This window comes from Danio rerio, chromosome 19, assembly GCF_052040795.2.
Source record: "Danio rerio strain M-AB ecotype USA chromosome 19, GRCz13ab, whole genome shotgun sequence".
Classification (NCBI taxonomy): domain Eukaryota; kingdom Metazoa; phylum Chordata; class Actinopteri; order Cypriniformes; family Danionidae; genus Danio; species Danio rerio.
The window spans coordinates 1582147-1605000 of NC_141039.2; the positions used below are offsets into that span (position 1 = coordinate 1582147).

Consider the following 22854-nt stretch of genomic DNA (forward strand, 5'->3'; position numbering starts at 1 on the left):
GTATTAATCAGAAAAATAAAGCATAATCATACAATCTAGAACCCTACAGTGAAATGTAATCAGACATTATCCACAGACAGTCTGAAACTAGCAAATAAACTAGAACAATATCATCACACAATCTAGAACCCTACAGTGAAACGTTTACAACACAATCAGAAAAAAACTAGAACACTGTAATCAGACAGTCTAGAACCTTTTACAACATAATCAGACAAGCTTAAACATTACACTTATACGATCTAGACCAATTAGAACCCGACATTCAGACAAAACCAGAACAAATAGTCAGATAACAAAAACGTAATCAGACAAGCTAAAACATTACACCGCTTCGAATTTCAAACTTTCACATTTAAATTTTTTTTTCTGATTATGTTGTAAAAAAATTCACTGTTTGCTTCTAGACTGTGTGATCCAGAAAACATAATTAAACAATCTAGAACCCTACAGTAAACATAATCAGACAAGTTACAACATTATCCTCAGGCAGTCTAAAATTCTACAAACTACAACAATCAAACAAACTACAACCATATCATCAGATAGTCTAGAACCCTACAGTCAATATTTCATTACATAATCAGACAAACTATCACACATTCTAGAACCCTACAGTGAAACGTTTACAAAACAATCAGAAAGACTAGAACCACTGTAATCAGACTCTGTAATCAGTTCAGAATAACAACAAACAGGCAAACTAGCATCAATCAAGTCAGACAGGTTGGAACATTATCCTCAAAAACTAGAAAACAAGCTAGAACAATATCATCAGACAGTCTGGAACCCGTTAATAATTTACAACATGATCAGACAAAATATCACAGTCTAGAACCCTACAGTGAAACATTTACAACACAATTAGATAAAACAAGAACACTATAATCAGACAGTCTAGAATTACAACAGTATAAACAATAGTTAGATTATCAGACTAGAACACTACAGTCAAACATTTACAACATAGACAGACAAGCTAGAACATTAGACAGTCTAGAATATTATAGTCAAACTTTTACAATATAAACAGTTTTTTTTTTTTTCAAAGAAAAAAAGCACAGTATGGTTCTAGACTGGGTGATTCAGAAAACACTATAATCATACAATCTAGAACCCTACAGTGAAATGCAATCAGACAAGTTAGAACATTATCCTCAGACAGTCTGAAACTCCAGCCTGATCTCACAAGAAAACGTAAGTATTTTACGTTTTGCCAGTTTAGTGGCTAATTCATCCGAATTCGTACGAGTTCAGTCGTACAAAATGGCATGATTTTAAAAAGGAGGCGTGGCACCTGACCCCACCCCTAACCCCAACCGTCATTGGGGGATAAGAAAATCGTACTAAATTGTACGAATTAGATCGTACAAATTCATACGAATTAGCCACTAAATGAAAAAGTTACGAATTGCCGAGAGATTGTGTTGGAAACTCTTCAAACTACAACAATCAAGCTAGAACAATATCATCAGACAGTCTAGAACCCTACAGTCAGACTTTTACAAAGTAATCAGACAATCGAAAACATTACAATGATACAATTTCAATGTCAAACCTTCACATTTTAACATTTGTTTTCTGATTATATTGTAAAAAAAAATCACTGTATGGTTCTAGATTGTATAATTATTAGAACACACTATTATCATACAATCTAGAATCCTATAATGAAACTTAATCAGACAAGTTACAACATTATCCTGAGACAGTCTGAAACTCTACAAACTCTGACAAACTAGAACAAGATCATCAGACAGTCTAGAACCCTACAGTCAATAATTTACAACACAATAAGACAAACTATAACAGTCTAGAACCCCACAGTGAAACTTTTACAACACAATCAGAAAAACTAGAACACTAGACAGTCTAGAATTAGGGTCTGTCTGATTACAGTGTTCTAGTTTTTCTGATGTAAAATAAATTATTTCAGAAACTACACAATTATTATATTATATTATATTATATTATATTATATTATATTATATTATATTATATTATATTATATTATATATAACACATATATTTAAAAAGTAGCATCTATTAGTCTTTACATAGTTTTGCATCAGCTTAATCTTGCTTGAAGTCTTAATGCATTTTTTAGTTTTTCTAACCGTACGCTTTAAACTCCTCTGCGAAAGATAGACGTTTCCCCTTTAAATAGCTCTAAGTTAGTTAAACTCTCACTTTTAGTTCCACTCTCCACACAGTTTTATAGTCTTGCAAGAAAATGCAGAGAAGTGTTATTCAGAAAAGCCCTTGAGACGCATTAAACCCACACAGAATCTGCCCACAGAAACTCATCAGATTTACACCCAATTCCAGCAGCCGCCATTCACAAACTCCACCGCACTGAACGTCCCCGCACTCCTTATATCCCTATTCAATATTGTGGCTCATCAGATCAGGCTTTCAGCTGCCAGTCAGGTTAATACTCTCAGTTTTATTTAACATGTTTAGTTTATATGCATGCATACACATGTCATTTTGTCAGCTCAGTATCGGGTAGCTCCTGTAAAAATAAAAATGCTACTAACTTCACCAGATATTTTCCAGAGGTTTGACAGAAGCTGTTTTAAAAATAGTGTTACATGGTCCAATAACAAGGTGATTTGTCCAGCAAGCAGCAGTCTAGCACGGGGAAATGCTGCATCACTGTTTTTGTTTTGTCATTGCAGACTTTATCTGGTGAACGAATCGTCTGCTATAGTTTACTGTGCAGTCCGATTCGGTTCCGTTAATTTGACATGGTTTTATTTTCTGCCTTATTTTCATTTCCTATTTGCATATACAGCAGGGAAAATAAGTATTGAACACATTGTCATGTTTTTTCCTGGGAATATTATTTACAAAGGAGCTGTTGACGTGGAATTGAACCAGATTTTGGTAAACACCCAAACAATACAAGCATAAAAATAAACCAAAACAGAAGCGATCTGAAAAATGGGTTACAGTCTGTTTAATAACAATGGAATGACAGAAGGAGAAAGTCCTGAACTATTAAAATGTATTTAATACTTTATATAAAGGCTTTTTTTTTGGTGAAGACAACTACAGTATCATATGTAGAATGAAGTCACATGCATTGCTCAGGTGTCAAAATCTTGATGCTTCGGTGGGTCTCGTCTATCAAATCTGAGACTTATTTTGTATTCTCTATTGGATTCGGATTAGGTGATTGGCTGGGCCATTCTACAGCTAGATTTTCTTTCTTTGGAAGCATTTGAGAGATTCCTTGGTTGTTTTGGATCATTGTCTTGCTGAAATGGTTTCATCCTCCTGCTAATGTAGATGTTGGACTGAAGCAGTTGATGTTCATTTACACTCAGGAAGGGCACTTGCTGAAGAACTACTGAGAGACTTCAGCTGCTGTCTGGGCTTTCACTGCTGAACTACACCTCCCTTGCTTCATGTGTTCAATACCTTTTCCCTGCATTATTTCATTTTATTACACATAACTTAATTTGTATAGATTTGTTTTATTTGCATGTAGGGATTTCTTTGGTTGTTACCAACATCCAGGAAAAATTCAACGGCCCCTTAAAAAATATGCTTTCTGAGAAAAATGGTGATGTTTTGAACACTTATTTTCCATGCTGTTTTTTTATTGTTTTTTAAATGTATTTATTTACATTAAATTTCATAAAAGTAAATAGCTGGCTTGTCAAACTGACAATCAAAGAGCAAATTACTTTTGGAAATTACAATTACTGTAATTTAGAAACTGCTCATATACATAAAAGATGTACATGAAAGATAATAGTTTGTTCTCAAAATAAATCCAATAAGTATTACTAAAATCTGACAAACGTACATATACACACTGTGTGTTTAAAATATGCAAATGAGCATTTAAAAAAATCTGAATATAATTTGTAAATAGTTATAAATAGCTATAAAAATAGTAAAATAATAAATTTAAAAAGGAAAATAAACATATAGACAAAATAAAAGCCAATAACTTAATATTTAAAACTGAAAAATTACCATGTTGCCCATTTAAATAATTTCTATAATCCATAAAAACATATTATTATTAATATTATTATTATTATTATTATTATTATTATTATTATTATTAATATTATTATTATTATTATTATTATTATTATTATTATTATTAATAATAATAATAATAATAATAATAAAATTAATAATAATAATAATAATAATAATAATAACAATAATAATAATAAAAAATCAAAATATCAAGTAATTGTTTTTTCATGTTTATTTATTTTAACAATTAAAAAAAATCTTTAAATACATGTAAATAATACAAAAATACACGCTCAAAAAATATTTTTGCAATCAACACAATTCTGGAGAGTTTTTTGGGGGGGACAACTTAATTTTTTCATGTTCAATCTACTTCAATTAGTAAAAACAATTAAATTAAGTTCCTCGATTTGTGTTAGGAAAACATGAAGAAATTGTGTGGAACATTTTTGACAATGCACACGCACACATTAAAACACTCATTCTTTAGTTTCACAAACCTCACATCAGGAGTTATATTAGACTTTGAATAGATTTTATACATGAAATCTATTGACACCTTAAAGCTTCACATTAGTTACTGCAGCCACTTCTTCAACACCTCAGCTTGCCTGAAGCCAAACTAGTCTAAATGATGAGTAAACCATGCAGCTTGTCAATCGACATCTTTAAAGACCGCTTCACAGATTAAAACACTCCCTGGAGTAAATAAATCCCAGCGTTTCCACATGACCTTTGACCCTTTGAATATTTGTTCACACCAGCATTATAGAGACAAACATGCCAAACATTTAAATCAACTCAAGGGAAACAGAAAGCGAAGGTCATAACTCTTCACCCCCTCGCGATATTATTGATTATATTGAGGCATCGCTTGATTCATTACATTCAGATTAACTCAGTCCGATCGGAGGCTGGTTTCTGCATGGATTAGCTGCATGCATCTTCATTAACCAGTCCTTTTAGAAGTCAATTAAAGTGACTCAAAGATGTGTTTTTATTATTAGCCCATTATTTTCCCCGATTTCTGTTTAACGGAAAGAACATTTATATATATTATAACACATTTCTAATCATAATAGTTTTAATAACTCATCTCTAATAACTGATTTATTTTCTCTTTGTCATGATGACAGCACATAATATTGGACTAGATATTCTTCAAGTATTGAGCTGAAAGTGACATTTAAAGGCTTCACTAGGGTAATTAGGGTAAAGTTAGGGTAATTGTGCAAGTCATTGTATAACAGTGGTTTCTTCTGTAGACAATCCAAAACAAATATTCAACCCAGGCTCATTGCGGATCCGTATCCAGGTCTACATTTCTGGGGACAGCAAAATATGTAACCGGAGGTACAACTTCTCACGGTTTTTGTTTTTGCAAATCCAGGGGCCGCCGAGTACGTTTTTTGATGATCTCAAATTTCCAACATTTTGCAGCTGCAGGCTCAGAGACCCAACTGCATGCTCAGACCAGCTCTTATAGATTATCGTTAGAGTTAGGGTCCAATGTTACTACTTGCTAAAGTGTCAAGATGTCCTTGCTGCAGTCTGTAATCAAGATGATACTGGATCAGGTCCAATATGTATGGACATTGTATCGCCCACCAAGATAACGCCCATACTACTGTGACGGTTGGGTTTAAGGTACACTGTAAAAAGAAATCTGTAATTTTATGGTTTATTTCGGCAGCTGGGAGGCCCCAAAAAAGTAAAATAACAGCCGTTGAATAACAAAAATTTACCATAAAATAATGGGTATTAAATTATAGAAATTTCTTTCAATTTAATTTACTGGTAAATTTCTGTAATTTAACCCGTTATTTTACAGTAAATTTCTGCAATTTAACCCGTTATTTTACAGTAAATTTCTGTAATTTAACCCCTGTTATTTTACTGGTAAATTTCTGCAATTTAACCCGTTATTTTACAGTAAATTTCTGCAATTTAACCCGTTATTTTACAGTAAATTTCTGTAATTTAACCCCTGTTATTTTACAGTAAATTTCTGCAATTTAACCCGTTATTTTACAGTAAATTTCTGCAATTTAACCCGTTATTTTACAGTAAATTTCTGTAATTTAACCCGTTATTTTACAGTAAATTTCTGCAATTTAACCCGTTATTTTACAGTAAATTTCTGTAATTTAACCCGTTATTTTACAGTAAATTTCTGTAATTTAACCCCTGTTATTTTACAGTAAATTTCTGTAATTTAACCTTTGTTATTTTACAGTAAATTTCTGTAATTTAACCCCTGTTATTTTAAAGTAAATTTCTGTAATTTAACCCCTGTTATTTTACAGTAAATTTCTGTAATTTAACCCCTGTTATATTAAAGTAAATTTCTGTAATTTAGCCCCTGTTATTTTAAAGTAAATTTCTGTAATTTAGCCCCTGTTATTTTAAAGTAAATTTCTGTAATTTAACCCCTGTTATTTTACAGTAAATTTCTGTAATTTAACCCCTGTTATTTTACAGTAAATTTCTGTAATTTAACCCCTGTTATTTTACAGTAAATTTCTGTAATTTAACCCCTGTTATTTTACAGTACATTTTTGTATTTATTCTCTGTAATTTAACCCCTGTTATTTTACAGTAAATTTCTGTAATTTAACCCCTGTTATTTTACAGTAAATTTCTGTAATTTAACCTCTGTTATTTTACAGTAAATTTCTGCAATTTAACCCGTTATTTTACAGTAAATTTCTGTAATTTAACCCCTGTTATTTTACTGGTAAATTTCTGCAATTTAACCCGTTATTTTACAGTAAATTTCTGCAATTTAACCCGTTATTTTACAGTAAATTTCTGTAATTTAACCCCTGTTATTTTACAGTAAATTTCTGCAATTTAACCCGTTATTTTACAGTAAATTTCTGCAATTTAACCCGTTATTTTACAGTAAATTTCTGTAATTTAACCCGTTATTTTACAGTAAATTTCTGCAATTTAACCCGTTATTTTACAGTAAATTTCTGTAATTTAACCCGTTATTTTACAGTAAATTTCTGTAATTTAACCCCTGTTATTTTACAGTAAATTTCTGTAATTTAACCTTTGTTATTTTACAGTAAATTTCTGTAATTTAACCCCTGTTATTTTAAAGTAAATTTCTGTAATTTAACCCCTGTTATTTTACAGTAAATTTCTGTAATTTAACCCCTGTTATATTAAAGTAAATTTCTGTAATTTAGCCCCTGTTATTTTAAAGTAAATTTCTGTAATTTAGCCCCTGTTATTTTAAAGTAAATTTCTGTAATTTAACCCCTGTTATTTTACAGTAAATTTCTGTAATTTAACCCCTGTTATTTTACAGTAAATTTCTGTAATTTAACCCCTGTTATTTTACAGTAAATTTCTGTAATTTAACCCCTGTTATTTTACAGTACATTTTTGTATTTATTCTCTGTAATTTAACCCCTGTTATTTTACAGTAAATTTCTGTAATTTAACCCCTGTTATTTTACAGTAAATTTCTGTAATTTAACCTCTGTTATTTTACAGTAAATTTCTGTAATTAACCCGTTATTTTACAGTACATTTTTGTATTTATTCTCTGTAATTTAACCCCTGGTATTTTACAGTAATTTCTGTAATTTAACCCCTGTTATTTTACAGTAAATTTCTGTAATTTAACCTCTGTTATTTTACAGTAAATTTCTGTAATTTAACCCCTGTTATTTTACAGTAAATATCTGTAATTTAACCTCTGTTATTTTACAGTAAATTTCTGTAATTTAACCCCTGTTATTTTACAGTAAATATCTGTAATTTAACCTCTGTTATTTTACAGTAAATTTCTGTAATTTAACCTCTGTTATTTTACAGTAAATTTCTGTAATTTAACCCCTGTTATTTTACAATACATTTTTGTATTTATTCTCTGTACTTTAATGGCTGTAATTTTACATCTTTTTCCAGCACCCCAGCAGCCGAAATAAATCATAAAATTACAGTGTAGGGGAAGTGTAGGCGATTGTCCATTATGTAGCAGACCTAGTCCTTGCTGCAGCCCGCAGCTTGATGACGTACTGGACTGTCTTAAAAGTGCTGGTCTGAGTGTGCAGTTGGGTTTCCGGACCTGCCGCTTCACCCAACCCAACAGCAGGTGGCACTGTTTGAGAAAACTATAGCTCTGTGCTGGTGTGAGCGTGTAATTGGGTCTTCGTGCCTGCAGCTTCACCCTAATCCAAATTTCTCTAGGTCATCCTCTTCTCATGTAAATCCACCAGAGGGCGCAATATACACTTCAGCTTGCTGTTGACTGACTGCCCGACTAACCTATCCACCCCTTCCCTAAACCCAACCAATAGTGTTTACAAAAGCAATCTAGAAAAATAAAAGTCGTCGTGGCTGCATAATTTCACCACTTTTTCAGCTTGTTGTTCATTTATTTATTTGTTTATTTGCTTTTTATTTAATAAGTTTCTGTTACCGTTCTTCGCCAAACTCGAACCCTGTTGTTACCGTCAACTCGCTCCGGGTCTAAAGTCTGCAGACCTACTCGTTGAACAACTGGAAAAACTGTTAACACCGGAAAGTTCGTCCATACAGAGGTAAATGGTCAGCTAGTAGCGCTAAAAAGAGCAGAAGCCGTCGACGGTATAATACAATGCTATAGTGTTCATTTTTTAAAGAAGAAATATCCAGATGTACCTTTGGCTACATAATTGGCACTCTCCAGAAATGTAGACAGGGGTACATATCCACAATGAACCTGTTTAATAACATTAAAATAAGTTTTCAAAAATTAACTGCTTTTATTCTAGATGAAATAAAACCAATAAGAGTTTCTCCAGAAGATAAAATATTATAGGAAATGCTGTGAAAAAATCCTGAAGCTGTTCAACATCATTTGAAAACTATTTAAAATTGTAATATCTAATAACTGTAGCCAAAGCTGGCTGAACTGATCAATACGCAGAGCTCAGGTCGAGGGGAAAAAGTGATTTGCATTGAAATCAGACGCACAGAAGAGTCCGCAGGTGGTTTCATTTCTCCCTCTGTGACACGAAGCGCCATCAATTACAGGAATCACGGCCGATATATTCCCTTCGCTATTGATTAGACGCAAAAATGGAGACATTCAATTATGGCTAATTGGGTTTGATTAACATATGCAGCAGATGATTGTGGCGCTCCACAGGGACTCAGAGACGATCCTACAATCAGACACTCCTGACCCCAACTGATAAGAAGGATTCATTGGATTTTACTACATTTTTTTAAGGTAAGCGGTTGTAAACAATTAATATGGGCTGGATTGAAACAAACTAATTGAATTGAGTAATATTCAACTTCCATTATTTGTTTAAATTCAGCCCATATAAATTGTTTGCAGCCGCTTGCCTTACAAACATTTAGGAAATCCATTGAATCTTTTTGTGTGTAGCGCCTTTGTGTGCTTCCCTGCTTTAAACTTTCACGAAGATGAAGAATGTGTGGATGAATTATTGAAGGTGGATCCTGAGAACTGAATCAGGTCATCAGGTTTGAAGTGACACTGAACTCTCAGAGCTTCGTATAAAAACCAGCCAGAGTTTCTGATGTCTCACATATTTCCATACTCCTGCAGCAGGGAGCTACTTTTTCCAGATATGAAGAGAGCTCTTTTATGTCAGAGCTTTTTTTTATATATTTATTTTTTTATGGGTGATTTAGAAAGCCAATATTGTTAATACATAGGCAAAGTCAGAATTATTAGCCCTCTTGAATTATTAACCTCTCTGTATATTTTTTGTTGAACATATTTCTAAGCATAATAGTGTTAATAACTCATCTCTAATAACTGATTTCTTTTCTCTTTGCCATGATGTCAGCACATAAAATTAGACTAGATATTCTTCAACATACTAGTAATCAGCTTAAAGTGACATTTAAGGGGGTAATTAGGGTAAAATTAGGGTAATTAGGCAAGTCATTGTATAACAGTGGTTTGTTCTGGAGACAATCCAAAACAAAAATTGCCTAAAAATACTGACCTTAAAATGGGTTTTAAAAATTAAAATCTGCTTTTATTCCAGCTGAAATAAAACAAATCAGACTTGCTCCAGTAGAAAAAATATTATAGAAAATACTGTGAATAATTCCTGAATCTGAAAAAAAAAATTCACTAAAGGGCGAATAATTCTGACCACATGTATATTGTGTTAATATACCGTGCATTTTAGTAAGGTTTTGTTATATTATTATTAGTGGAGGGCTGTTATCGGCATTAACGCGAGACTCTTATCGGGCGATTAAAAAAATATGGCCGTTAATCTATTCTGAAAGTTGGGTTGGGAGCTGGGTCTGTTCTACGCAAGTCCTACTGTGAAATTACAACATCAAATGTGACGTGCTGACATGGATGCAGTTCACTAGAGTGAATCTGATTATTGTCAGCTCCACATCTAACTATCAGGCACCTGTAGAGTTCTTGCGTTCCTGTAAAACATACGCAGTGGCGTAGCGGACAGGCCCGCAGGGCACACACCGCGGGGGGGGGGGGCCCACGTGATTAGGGGGCCCCGCGTCGTCACGATTTTCAATAATTGTAAATCCGGCAACCGCAATAATCAAACTCTTGGGAACAACTGTGGTCGGAACCATAGACTGTAAAATATATGGACGTAGTGTCCGTGACGTCACCCATAGGTTTCTAAAGAGCGCAAAAGAAGCCACAAGTAGGCGCGGCCAACCGTCGCCATTTTGTTTGCGCGTCATCACACCCACGGCGGGATACCAAACAAGGGCAAAGAGGCGGAGAGAGGGCGGAGCTACAGACGCATGCTGCATTTAGCTTGGACCTGGTTCAGACACCTGGTTTACTTTGCGAGAACGCTTAATGTTTCATCACCTGTGACTCGCTTGTATTCTGAGCACTTGTGCTTGGTTGTTCACTATATCAATAAAGTGTTTAGTCTTTTAAAAACACTGCTGAAATACATTGAGCCACTAAACATTGTTCTTATGACGTATCTCAACAGGAGGAAAACGTGAATTACTTCCAAACACTTCAGATATAGTCTGTGTTAGTAAATGTAGGACTATTGAAGAAATCCAGCATAACACTGTATGACAACGCTTCAGATGACGATTCTAGAGCCTACAGCTAATCAATCTGTCAGATTCTGCAGTGCATTACAGCTCTAAATATAAAAATAAACGATAAATGATCTTAAATAAAACAAATACATGTATAGAGATGGTATATAAGTATATAACTTTACTCACATGGGGAACGGAGGCCACGTGAATGGTTTGTGAGCACAATTAAGTTCACCCAGCATGACATTCCATCAAATAATTGTAGGAAACAAGTCCAAAAGGCAGTTGACTGTGTAAAGCCACATAAAACAACACAGAAATACGATAAATATGCCGAGTTCAGTGGATAATCTGCAGGATTCAGCTGAGGTGACGTGACGGCGACCAACGAGACCTAGCTGTCAATCAAGTGGCCACGCCCTTAATTATGCAAACTTAACATAACTTGATATAAAGGAAACGGATGAGTTATAAAAAAATTCACCCCCTCACAGTTGTCATGAAGGGTAATATTAGCTGTATTAACCAAAATCTTTTTTTGTACCAGGCTGTAAACACCTTTTTTTCTGCTGTAAAGTTGGCCATTCTAACAGTGGGCTCAATTGAAATTTGCTCTGTTTTGGAGCCAGGAGCGGCCAGGACTAGCGGAATTTCAGATGAATTGCAGTTTTAGTTACTTCCGTATTGGCTTCCTGAGAGAGAGCGGGAGGTTGCCGCTTGGTCGGAACCAAAGTTCACAGGTCTGTGTTCTCTGAACTCCTCTCAAGCGGTGGACTACTTCATTCTGATTGCTTGCCGCCGAACCGCGTCATAGCTCATACCATAAAGTTGACTTGATTGCGCCGCGCTGTTTCTCGCCGCCGGTTCTTATTGTAAATGAATGACTTCTGGCTACTTTGACGCTCTCGCTGCTTTCGGTTTGTGATCGCTCCTCAGTTTGTGAAGGCTTCCCCGCGTTGTCGCTCCACCCCGCCTCCCTCGCTTCCCCGTGTTGTCTCACTAAATCATCAATTATTACCATCAATTCTCATTTGAGTATTAGTAGACTGTCTGCTTAATATCTGCTGATGCTGCTCCTTCAACAGACATTTAACTGATTATGAGACACTTTGCGAGTACATGTCATCTTACACTAACCCTAACCCCAACCTAACAGTCTACTTATGTAACTTAAATCCAACAATATGCGTTAAAGGGACCATCAAATTAAAGTGATATCCATTTTCCTTTGGCTTGGTCTCTTATTTATCAGTGGTCGCCACAGCGGAATGAACCAATAACTATTCTAGCATATATTTTTACGCAGAAGATGTCCTTCTTGCTGCAACCCAGTACTGGGAAACACACAAACACACTCTTATAGATAACAGCTCATTTTAGTTTCCTCAATTCCCCTAGAGCACATGTGTGTGGACTGTGGGGGAAACCGGAGCACCTGGAGGAAACCCACGCCAACATGCAGAGTTTTTGAGTGTGTATCATTCTTTTTGTCCTATATGTAGTTTTGTGTGTGTGTGTGTTGAAGTGGGACAATTGAGTTCCCTCCTCTGTTAAAGCATGACTGTGGGCCGAGCGGTGTTCTTCTCCCAGCAGACACAGAAACACATGTGAACATGCATGCTGACCTTTCACGGGCTCCAGGCGAAAACACTCTGACAAACGAGAGTCAACAGCCAGCATCTGTGTGTGTGTGTGTGTGTGTGTGTGTGTGTCTCCTGAGTGCCGCATCCTCGTGTAAGTTGCTTGATGTTGTCCGGCCTCTGAGCTGCTGAAATATACATACACCTGCTCTCAGCATCTGCTGACTGGAAAACTGAGAAACACACAGACACTGCACAACGTGAACCAAACTGAGTCATGAACGCAGAATAAGTAAATAAATAAAATAACATTCAAGAGTGGATGCAGCATCTGGATCCAGATATATATATATGTAAAAAACCTGACTGTTGAAATGAAGAAACAGCTAAAACTAACGCTTTTCTGTTGGTGTTTTCATAATTATGAGTGCAGTTGTTGCACTTTTATTAAATTGTGTTACAACTTTTTTCTCTTATTTAATTTGCTTTATGTATTGTTTAGGGCAGGGGTGTCCAAACTCGGTGTCCTGGAGACTTTAGCTCCAACCCTAATTAAACACACCTGAACCAGATAATCAAGCTCTTACTAGGTATACTAGAAACTTTCTGGCAGGTGTGTTGAAGCAAGTTGGAGCTAAACTATGTAGGACACCGGCCCTCGAGGACCGAGTTTGGAGATCCTCTGATTTAGGGAGTAAGAAAATCACGAAAAGTGTCCGACTATAAAACAATGGTAAAAATCATGACAACAAGTGTTTGTTACTTTAATTTCAACCAAAGGAAAGAGGTTTACCTAACAAATCTATACAAACTTTGACTTATTGTTTTTTTATTCACTTTGACTTGATTGCAATTATTGTGAGGTTGTAATTATTAGAAATGCTCATTTGATTTTAATTTGAATAAAAGGATGAGTGAGAAATTAAACAGCATTATTTCATTTCTTTATTATTTTATTATTGTTTTTTTTTATTATTGTATTTTATTGTTGATTATTATTATTTTTTCATTATTGTTTATTATGTGTGTTTATTTGATTATTGTTTATTTTTTAAATTTATTACTGTTTTATATTGTATTTTATTTTATTTTTGGTTATTTTTTATTATGGTTTATTTTTTATTTGATTATTTTTTATCATTTTATTTTATTATTTTTAGTTTTTATTTTGTTATAGATTTTTTGTATTTTGCTTTATTTTTTATTTTATTCTACATTTTTTATCATTACATTTTAATATTGTTTATTATTTTAATTTACTTTATTATTGTTTATTTTATTTTTTCATTTAATTTAATTTAATTTTATTGTTGTTTATAACTTTTATTTTATTTTATTATTTTTCTTTATTTTATTATTACTTATTATTTTTATATAATTGTATTTTTATTAAACAAAAAACATTATTATTGTTTATGCTTTTTCGTTTTATTATTTATATTTATTGTATTTTATTATTGTTTATTTTTTCATTATTATTATTATTCATTTATTCATTCATTACCACAGCGGAATGAACCACCAACTTATCCAGCATATGTTTTAAGCAGCGGATATGTTTGCCCTTCCAGCTGCAACCCATCACTGGGAAACCTCCATACACACTGATTCACACACATCTACTACGGACAATTTAGCTTATGCAATTCCTCTATGGAGCATGTGTTTGGACTGTGGGGGAAACCGGAGCACCCGAAGAAAACCCACGCCAACACGAGGAGAACATGCAAACTCCACACAGAAACTCCAACTGACCAAGCCGGGACTCAAACCAGCGACCTTCTTGCTGTGAGGTGATTTTTTACTTTTTATTTTCATTTTATTTATCTTATCTAGACCAGAGACTCAACAGAACACTCGAATGTTTCATGTTTCTGCTTGGCTTGAACAATAGCTGGAGACGAACCCTAGAGAGGGAGGATTTATACAGCCGCTTGCTGAACGCATTTATCAAACACAAGCATGCAGACGTGTCGAAACACACACGCACACGTACACACACACCTCACCCTGACCGCAGACTCTGCCATGTACAAGGACGGGTCACAGAAAACAAACACAAGACGTCTGATTCACAACCTAGTCAACACTAAACAGTCAACACTGAACTGTCTATACTAAACCGTCAACACTGGCAGGTTTTACAGCAGGACGGCTGGTGAAATACACTGCTCGATTTGTCTTCTTCCAGACTAGTGGAAAGAAAACACCCCAAATACACATTTATGGGTTCATTTTGTAGCACTTTATCAATTTGTGTCTGGAGAATCCAATTTCACTGCAGATTTTGAAAGGCTGTAAGTTATTTTTGTACTGTACAGAACATCCGCACTTACACTCACCGGCCACTTTATTAGGTACACCTGTCCAACTGCTCATTAACCCAAATTTCTAATCAGCCAAATTTCTAATCTAATTTCTAATTTATCACATAAAATGCCTAATTAATAAGCAAATAAAATAGATTAATAAATAAATGTAAAAAATGCCTTAGTAAATAAAAACAAAACAAATCATCCTTTCTTTTTCTTCCTTTCTTTCTTTTGTATTTTATTTTATTATTGTTTATTAGGTTTTATTTTACTGTTGTTTATTTTTTATTTTATTATTGTTTATTATTGTGTTTTATTTGATTATCGTTTATTTTTTATTATAGTTTTTTATTGTATTTTATTTGATTATTGTTTTTTCTTTTATTGATGTTTATTATTGTATTTTATTTTATTATTGTTTATTATTTTATTATTTTAGTTTTTAATTTTATTATTGATTTTACTGTATTTTGTTTGTTATGTTTTATTTCATTATATTTTTTTATTTTATTAAATTGTAATATTTTTATTATTTTCATTTAATTTTATTATTGTTTATTTTTATTTTATTACATTTTTTATTTTTTTTATTTAATTTTATTATTGTTTATTTTATTATATTTTAATTTAATTTAATTTTTGTTTATTACTTTTATTTTATAATTGATCATTATTTTATTTTATTATATTTTTTATTAAATTAAAAAAATATATTATTGTTTTTGATTTTTCATTTTATTATTTTTTTCTGTATTTTATTTAATATTGTTTATTTTCGATATTGTTTATCACGTTGCCTGCTCTGATGAGTTTCCATTTCTGCTGCACATTCGGATGGTGGGGTCAGAATTTAGCCTTAACAACATGAAAGCATGGATCCATCCTGCTTTATATCAGCAGTTCAGGCTGGTGGTGGTGGTGTAATGGTGTGTTGGAGATTTTCTTGGCACACTTTGGGCCCATTAATTGAGTAACGTGTCAACGCCACAGCCTACCTGAGTATTGCTGCTGACCATGTCCATCCCTTTATGAGCACAGTGTCTCCATCTTCTGATGGCAGCAGGATAACGCAGCATGTCATAAAGCTCAATCATCTCAGACTGGTTTCTTGAGCATGACGATGAGTTCACTGTACTCAAATGGCCTCCACAGTCACCAGAGCTCAATCCAATAGAGCACCTTTGGGATGTGGTGGAACGGGAGATTGGCATCATGGATGTGCAGCCGACAAATCTGCAGCAACTGTGTGATGCTATCATGTCAATATGGAGCAAAATCTCTGAGGATTATTTCCAGCAGCTTGTTGAATCTACACCATGAAGGATTAAGACAGTTCTGAAGGCAAAATGGGGTTAAACACGATACTAGTAAGGTGTACCTAATAAAGTGGCCGGTGAGTGTGTATTCTAGATCTTGAAAATACAAGAATCCTACACTCCTATTCCATGTCAAACTTTGCAGTAAATATACAGTCAAAAATAATGACTTGCCTAATTAAGCCTTTATATCTTTCTTTATCTTATACATTTCTTTGCCCAATAAAAGGTTAAACACCGTGTCCAGTCAGATGCATACAGTAGCAATGCAGTAATGTGTTTTCAGTGTGTGGTCTCTGCAGCTCCCTATGTAGGCAGCACACACTGAAGTGTTCAGGATCAGAGCTCCCGTCTCTCTCCATGAGGTCAAACTCACACTGAGCAGAAGCTCCAGACTCTGCAGGAAGAGCTTCAGGTGATCCGGCTTACAACACGCACACACACACACACACACACACACACACACACACACACACACACACACACACACACACACACACACACACACACACACACACACACTGTATAATATAACTGCAATTCTTTCTTTTTCTCTCTCATCACTTTATTTTTCCTTCTTTCCTCCTCTCTTTCTGTTTCTCTCTTTCTGTTTCTCTCTTCCTTTTTCTCTCTTTGTTTCCATCTTTCTTTCTTGTCTCGGTTATATTCTTAATTTTCTCTTCTCTTTCTCCATTTCTTCTTTATTTTATTATTTCCCCCTTTCATTCTTTTACTTTGTTCCTTATTTTTTTCTCTCTTTTACTTACTTTCTTGTCTCGGTTTTATTTTTTATTTATTTTCTTTCCCTTCTCATTCTCTGTTTCTTCTTTCTTTTTTCTTTTCTTTCTCTTTGTCTGTTTTGTTCTTTCTTTTTTCCTTATTTTTTAAATTCTTATTATTTTAGTCGTTCTCGGTTTTATTATTGTCTTTCTACTTAATCTGTTTCATTCTTTCCTTTTTCTCTTTCTTTCTTGTCTGTTTAATTTTGTCTTTCGTTCTTTCCCTTCTCTTTCTCTGTTTCTGTTTGTTATTTTCCCCTTTTGTTCTTTTTCTTTCTTTGTCTCGGTTTAATTCTTTATTTCTTTTATATCTTTCTCTTTTTTTCTTTTTCATTCTCTTTCCTTTTTCTTCTTTTTTCTCTCGCTTCATTCTTTGTTGTTTTTCTCTTTTTCTTTTTCTTGCTCTATTTTTTCTTACTTGTGTCGGTTTTGTTCTTTATTTCTTTTCTTTTCTTTCCCTTCTCATTCTCTGTTTCTTCTTTCTTTCTTTTTTCCTTTTCTTTTCTCTCTGTTTTATTAATTCTTTATTTATTTTTCTCATTCTTTTTGTCTTTCTGTTTTATTATTATTTTTTGCTTCTCTTTTCTTTCATTATTATTCACTTTTTTCTGTCTTTCTCTCTTTTTCTTTCTTTATCTCTTTCATTCTGTCATTTTTCTCTTTTAATTTTTATTTCTTTTTTCTTGTCTGTTTTATTTTTATTCTGTTCTTTCCCCTTCTCTTTCTTGGTTTCTTCTTTCTTTTTGTTATTTTCCCATTTCATTATCTTTCTTTCTTTCTTTCTTTCTTTCTTTTTTCTTTCTTTCTATCTTTCTTTTTCATTCTCTTTCCTTTTCCTTCTTTTTTCTCTGTTTATTTTTTTCTTTTTTTACTGTTTCATTCTTTGTTGTCTTTCTTTTTTCCTTTGTTTGATTTTCTTTCTTTCTTTTTCTCATTCTTTCTTTTTTCTCTTTCTCTTTTTCCCTTTCTTTCTCTCTTTTTCTTTTGCTTTCTTTTTTGTCTGTTTTATTTGTTATCTTGTTCTTTCTCTGTCTTCTTTCTTTTTCTTTTTACCCTTTATCTCTATTTATTTTTTCTACTTTGTCTGTTTTATTCGTGGTTTCTTTATTTTTCTTTATTTTTTCTTTCTTTCTTTCTTTCTTTCTTTTTTCTTTCTTTCCCTTCTTTTTTCTGTTTATTTTTTCTTTTTTCTGTTTCATTCTTTGTTCTCTTTCTTTTTTCCTTTTTTGATTTTCTTTCTTTCTTTCTTTCTTTCTTTCTTTCTTTCTTTTCTTCCTTTTCTTTTTTCTCTTTCTTTTTTTGTTAGTTTGGTCTCTCTTTTTCATTCATTTCTTTCTTGTTTGTTTTATTCTTTATTTCTTTTTCCCTCTCTTTCTCTGTTTTTTCTTTCTTTTTTCTCTTTCTCCATTTTCTAATTTCTTTCTTTTTTACTTATATTTCTCTCTTTTCTTTTTTCTCTGTTTTATTGTTCCTTTTTTCTTTTCCTTCTCTTTTTTATTTTCATTAACTATTTTCCTTCTTTGTTTCCTTTATCTCTGTTTCATTCTTTCTGTTTGTCTTTCTTGCTTTCAAATTTATATAAACTGTATTGTTTTATTGTAATGTTTATTCAAAGAATAAATGTGAGTCTGACTGTGAGTCTGATGTCTGCATCTTCAATAAAGCAGTGTGTGTGTGTGTGTGTGAGAGAGAGAGAGAGAGAGAGAGAGAGAGAGAGAGAGCGCACTGCAAGTCTCTCCGCAGATCAGCTGACTCTCACAAAGGCACCGCTGCACAATGCATCATGGGAACTGCGGTCGCAGCACAGATGACCCAGAATATTTTCTGCTGACATTCCTCAGAGGCGAGGAAATCTGTGTGCAAGCTAAAACTGGGTTACATAACACCAGCCTAATATAGTCATGCAGGTAAAGCTCTCCGAATGACTTATAAACAGCACACAGAGGCTCATTTCTCAAAAACACAAACACTGCAATAATAAAAGAAGAACCTCTGCTATCTGAGACTCTGAGCTGATGAGGCTGCGTGGAAACACTGCATTCATTTCTGTGTGTAGAGATGAGAACACACAACTAACACTAACGCATGGACAGATGAACAGAACTTTAGTAATGCAGGGCAGAGCATTAAAAATCAAAATGAAAAAAAAAAAGAATTATTATGTAAAAACTTTTTATTTTTAAAATTTACCAAGTATTTTACAAGACAATCAAGTATTTTTCATTACAGTATTATTCATTCATTTTCTTTTCAGCTTAGTCCCTTTATTATTCCGGGGTCACCACAACGGAAAGAACTGCCAACTTATCCAGCATATGTTTTACGCAGCGGATGCCCTCCCAGCTGCAACCCATCACGGGGAAACATATTATTTTACATTATTATATTATATTATATTGTATTTATGATATTATATTATATTATATTATATTATATTATATTATATTATAATATTTTGTATTATATTATATTGTTTTATATTATATTTTAATATATTATATTATTTTATTTTATAGTATATTATAGTATTTTTATATCAGTATTATAACATTAAATTATATTATATTTTATTACATTCTTATATTTTATATTATATTGTATTATTTTATATTACTATTATTATTATATTATATTATGTTATATTGTTTTGTTTTAATTTTTTATATTTTTATTATTTGTATTATATTTTATTATATTATAGTATAGTATTTTTATATTAGTAGTATAATATAATATTTTATTTTATTTTACCATCATTATTATATTATATTACATTACATTATATTATTTTATATTATAATATGTTATTATTATATTATGTTATATTGTTTTGTTTTGTTTCATATTATTATTATTTTATTATATTGTATTATATTATATTATATTATATTATATATCACATATATATCATATTATTTTATAGTATTTTTATATTAGTATTATAATATATTATTATATTATATTTTATATTACTATTATTATTACTATATTACATTATATTATATAATTTCATATTATTATTAAATTATAATATGTTATTATTATATTATGTTATATTATTTATTATTTTATATTATTATTATTATTATTATTATTTATATTTATTATATTATTATATATTTAATTTTTATAATATAATATAATATAATAAAATACGCTGTAAAAAGCTGAGGCATTTACTTGTAATTTATGGATGTGTGTAAACGTAACATTCTGTAGTGCGTTTAGTTACTGTAGTGCGTATCTTCCTTTGTGTTCAGCAGAAGAAGAAAACTCAAACTAGAACAAGTCGAGGATGACAAATGACCATTTATTTGGGGGGTGGGGGTGGGGGGGGGGGGGCTGTCTCTTTAACAAGTAACAAAACCGTTTTTATAAATGGAGAGATAAAGCATCCCTTTTTGCCAACACACGCATGTAAGAAATTAGGAGCAGAAGATATTAATAAGTGAACATATGCAGGAAAACAGCCCCTAATGCATCAGTGCTGATCAGCCCGTGTGTGTGCAGTCCGCATGACCCACAAGTGCATTCAAACAGGCCAGCAGAACTGTTGAAGGAGCAATAAATGTTTCACGAGGAAGAGCTTTTAAAAACACATCCAACAGCGCTGGAACTTAACTTAATAATTATTTAAAAGCTTGTGTACATGAGTGCGTTTCCGCCATTTACTGTCTGTGTGTTTTAGAGAGAGAGAGAGGGAGAGAGAGAGAGCGCAGTGTAATTGAAGAGGACAGAAACATGCACAGAAGAACAATCTCCTCCTCCAGTCCCATCAGCCCTGAGCTTCATTACACACAGACTGCTGGAGTTCCCCTTCTGCCAGACGGGAAAAGAGGAAAAGTCTCGCATCGCTGCGTCTCTGAACCTGCAGATCACGCTTTAATCAAACCACATCGAGAGCTGAGGCCAAAACTTTGAATTATAAGGTCAGAAAACAGAGACATCTTAAAGTTGCCATGAAATGGAAGTATATAATGTTTAGTTTGTTTTCCACTATTGTGACGTACATCCAGAAATGCAGGGCAAAGCATTAAAAATAACAATTTAATTAAAATACAACTTAAAATAACAACATCTTTAAGCCGAAAATTTCAACAAGTATTTCACAAGAGAATCAGATTAAAATTGTTTTGTTTTCCACTACCAGGACGCACATCCACTGGAAACGGTCCTGAAAGGATGGGGAAAAACTGTAGGGAGGTGCATGATTTTATTCTTTGGGAACTATTTGGATTGTTGAAAGACAGGTGTTACTAACAAAATAAAGGAAGATTGGCAAATAGATGAATTAAAAGCAGAAATAAGAAACACCCGCCTTAAAGGACAGATAGACACTCCTCAAATGACTAATATAGCCCCACACTAAAGGAATGATAGCCATAAATGACTGATAACCCCACCCTAAGATTGGTAGCTCTGCCAAAAATGGCTGATAGCTCCGCCCCAAATGACTGATAGTCCCACCCTAAAGAACTGATAGCCTCGCACAAAATGGCTAATAGCTCCGCCCCAAATGACTGACAGTCCCACCCTAAAGGACTGATAATCCCACCTTAAAAGACTGATAGCTCCGCCCCAAATGACTGATAGTCCCACCCTAAAGAACTGATAATCCCACCTTAAAAGACTGATAGCTCCGCCCCAAATGACTGATAGTCCCACCCTAAAGAACTGATAATCCCACCTTAAAAGACTGATAGCTCCGCCCCAAATGACTGATAGTCCCACCCTAAAGAACTGATAATCCCACCTTAAAAGACTGATAGCTCCACCCCAAATGACTGATAATCCCACCCTAAAGAACAGATAGCCTCGCACAAAATGGCTAATAGCTCCGCCCTAAATGACTGATAGTCCCACCCTAAAGAACTGATAATCCCACTTTAAAAGACTGATAGCTCCGCCCCAAATGACTGATAGTCCCACCCTAAAGAACTGAGAATCCCACCTTAAAAGACTGATAGCTCCGCCCCAAATGACTGATAGTCCCACCCTAAAGAACTGATAATCCCACCTTTAAAGACTGATAGCTCCGCCCCAAATGACTGATAGTCCCACCCTAAAGAACTGATAATCCCACCTTAAAAGACTGATAGCTCCGCCCTAAATGACTGATAGTCCCACCCTAAAGAACTGATAATCCCACCTTGAAAGACTGATAGCTCCGCCCTAAATGACTGATAGTCCCACTCTAAAGAACTGATAATCCCACCTTAAAAGACTGATAGCTCCGCCCTAAATGACTGATAGTCCCACCCTAAAGAACTGATAATCCCACCTTAAAAGACTGATAGCTCCGCCCTAAATGACTGATAATCCCACCTTAAAGAACTGATAGCCTCGCACAAAATGGCTAATAGCTCCGCCCCAAATGACTGATAGTCCCACCCTAAAGAACTGATAATCCCACCTTAAAAGACTGATAGCTCCACCCCAAATGACTGATAATCCCACCCTAAAGAACAGATAGCCTCGCACAAAATGGCTAATAGCTCCGCCCTAAATGACTGATAGTCCCACCCTAAAGAACTGATAATCCCACTTTAAAAGACTGATAGCTCCGCCCCAAATGACTGATAGTCCCACCCTAAAGAACTGAGAATCCCACCTTAAAAGACTGATAGCTCCGCCCCAAATGACTGATAGTCCCACCCTAAAGAACTGATAATCCCACCTTTAAAGACTGATAGCTCCGCCCCAAATGACTGATAGTCCCACCCTAAAGAACTGATAATCCCACCTTAAAAGACTGATAGCTCCGCCCTAAATGACTGATAGTCCCACCCTAAAGAACTGATAATCCCACCTTGAAAGACTGATAGCTCCGCCC

General features: G+C 33.7%; 1 long non-coding RNA gene across 3 annotated transcripts in view; it reads right to left on the reverse strand.

Moving 5' to 3' along the window:
- LOC137488455 (uncharacterized) overlaps nt 1-22854 on the reverse strand; it is a 141588-nt gene that overhangs the window by 93436 nt on the left and 25298 nt on the right. The window lies entirely within an intron of this gene.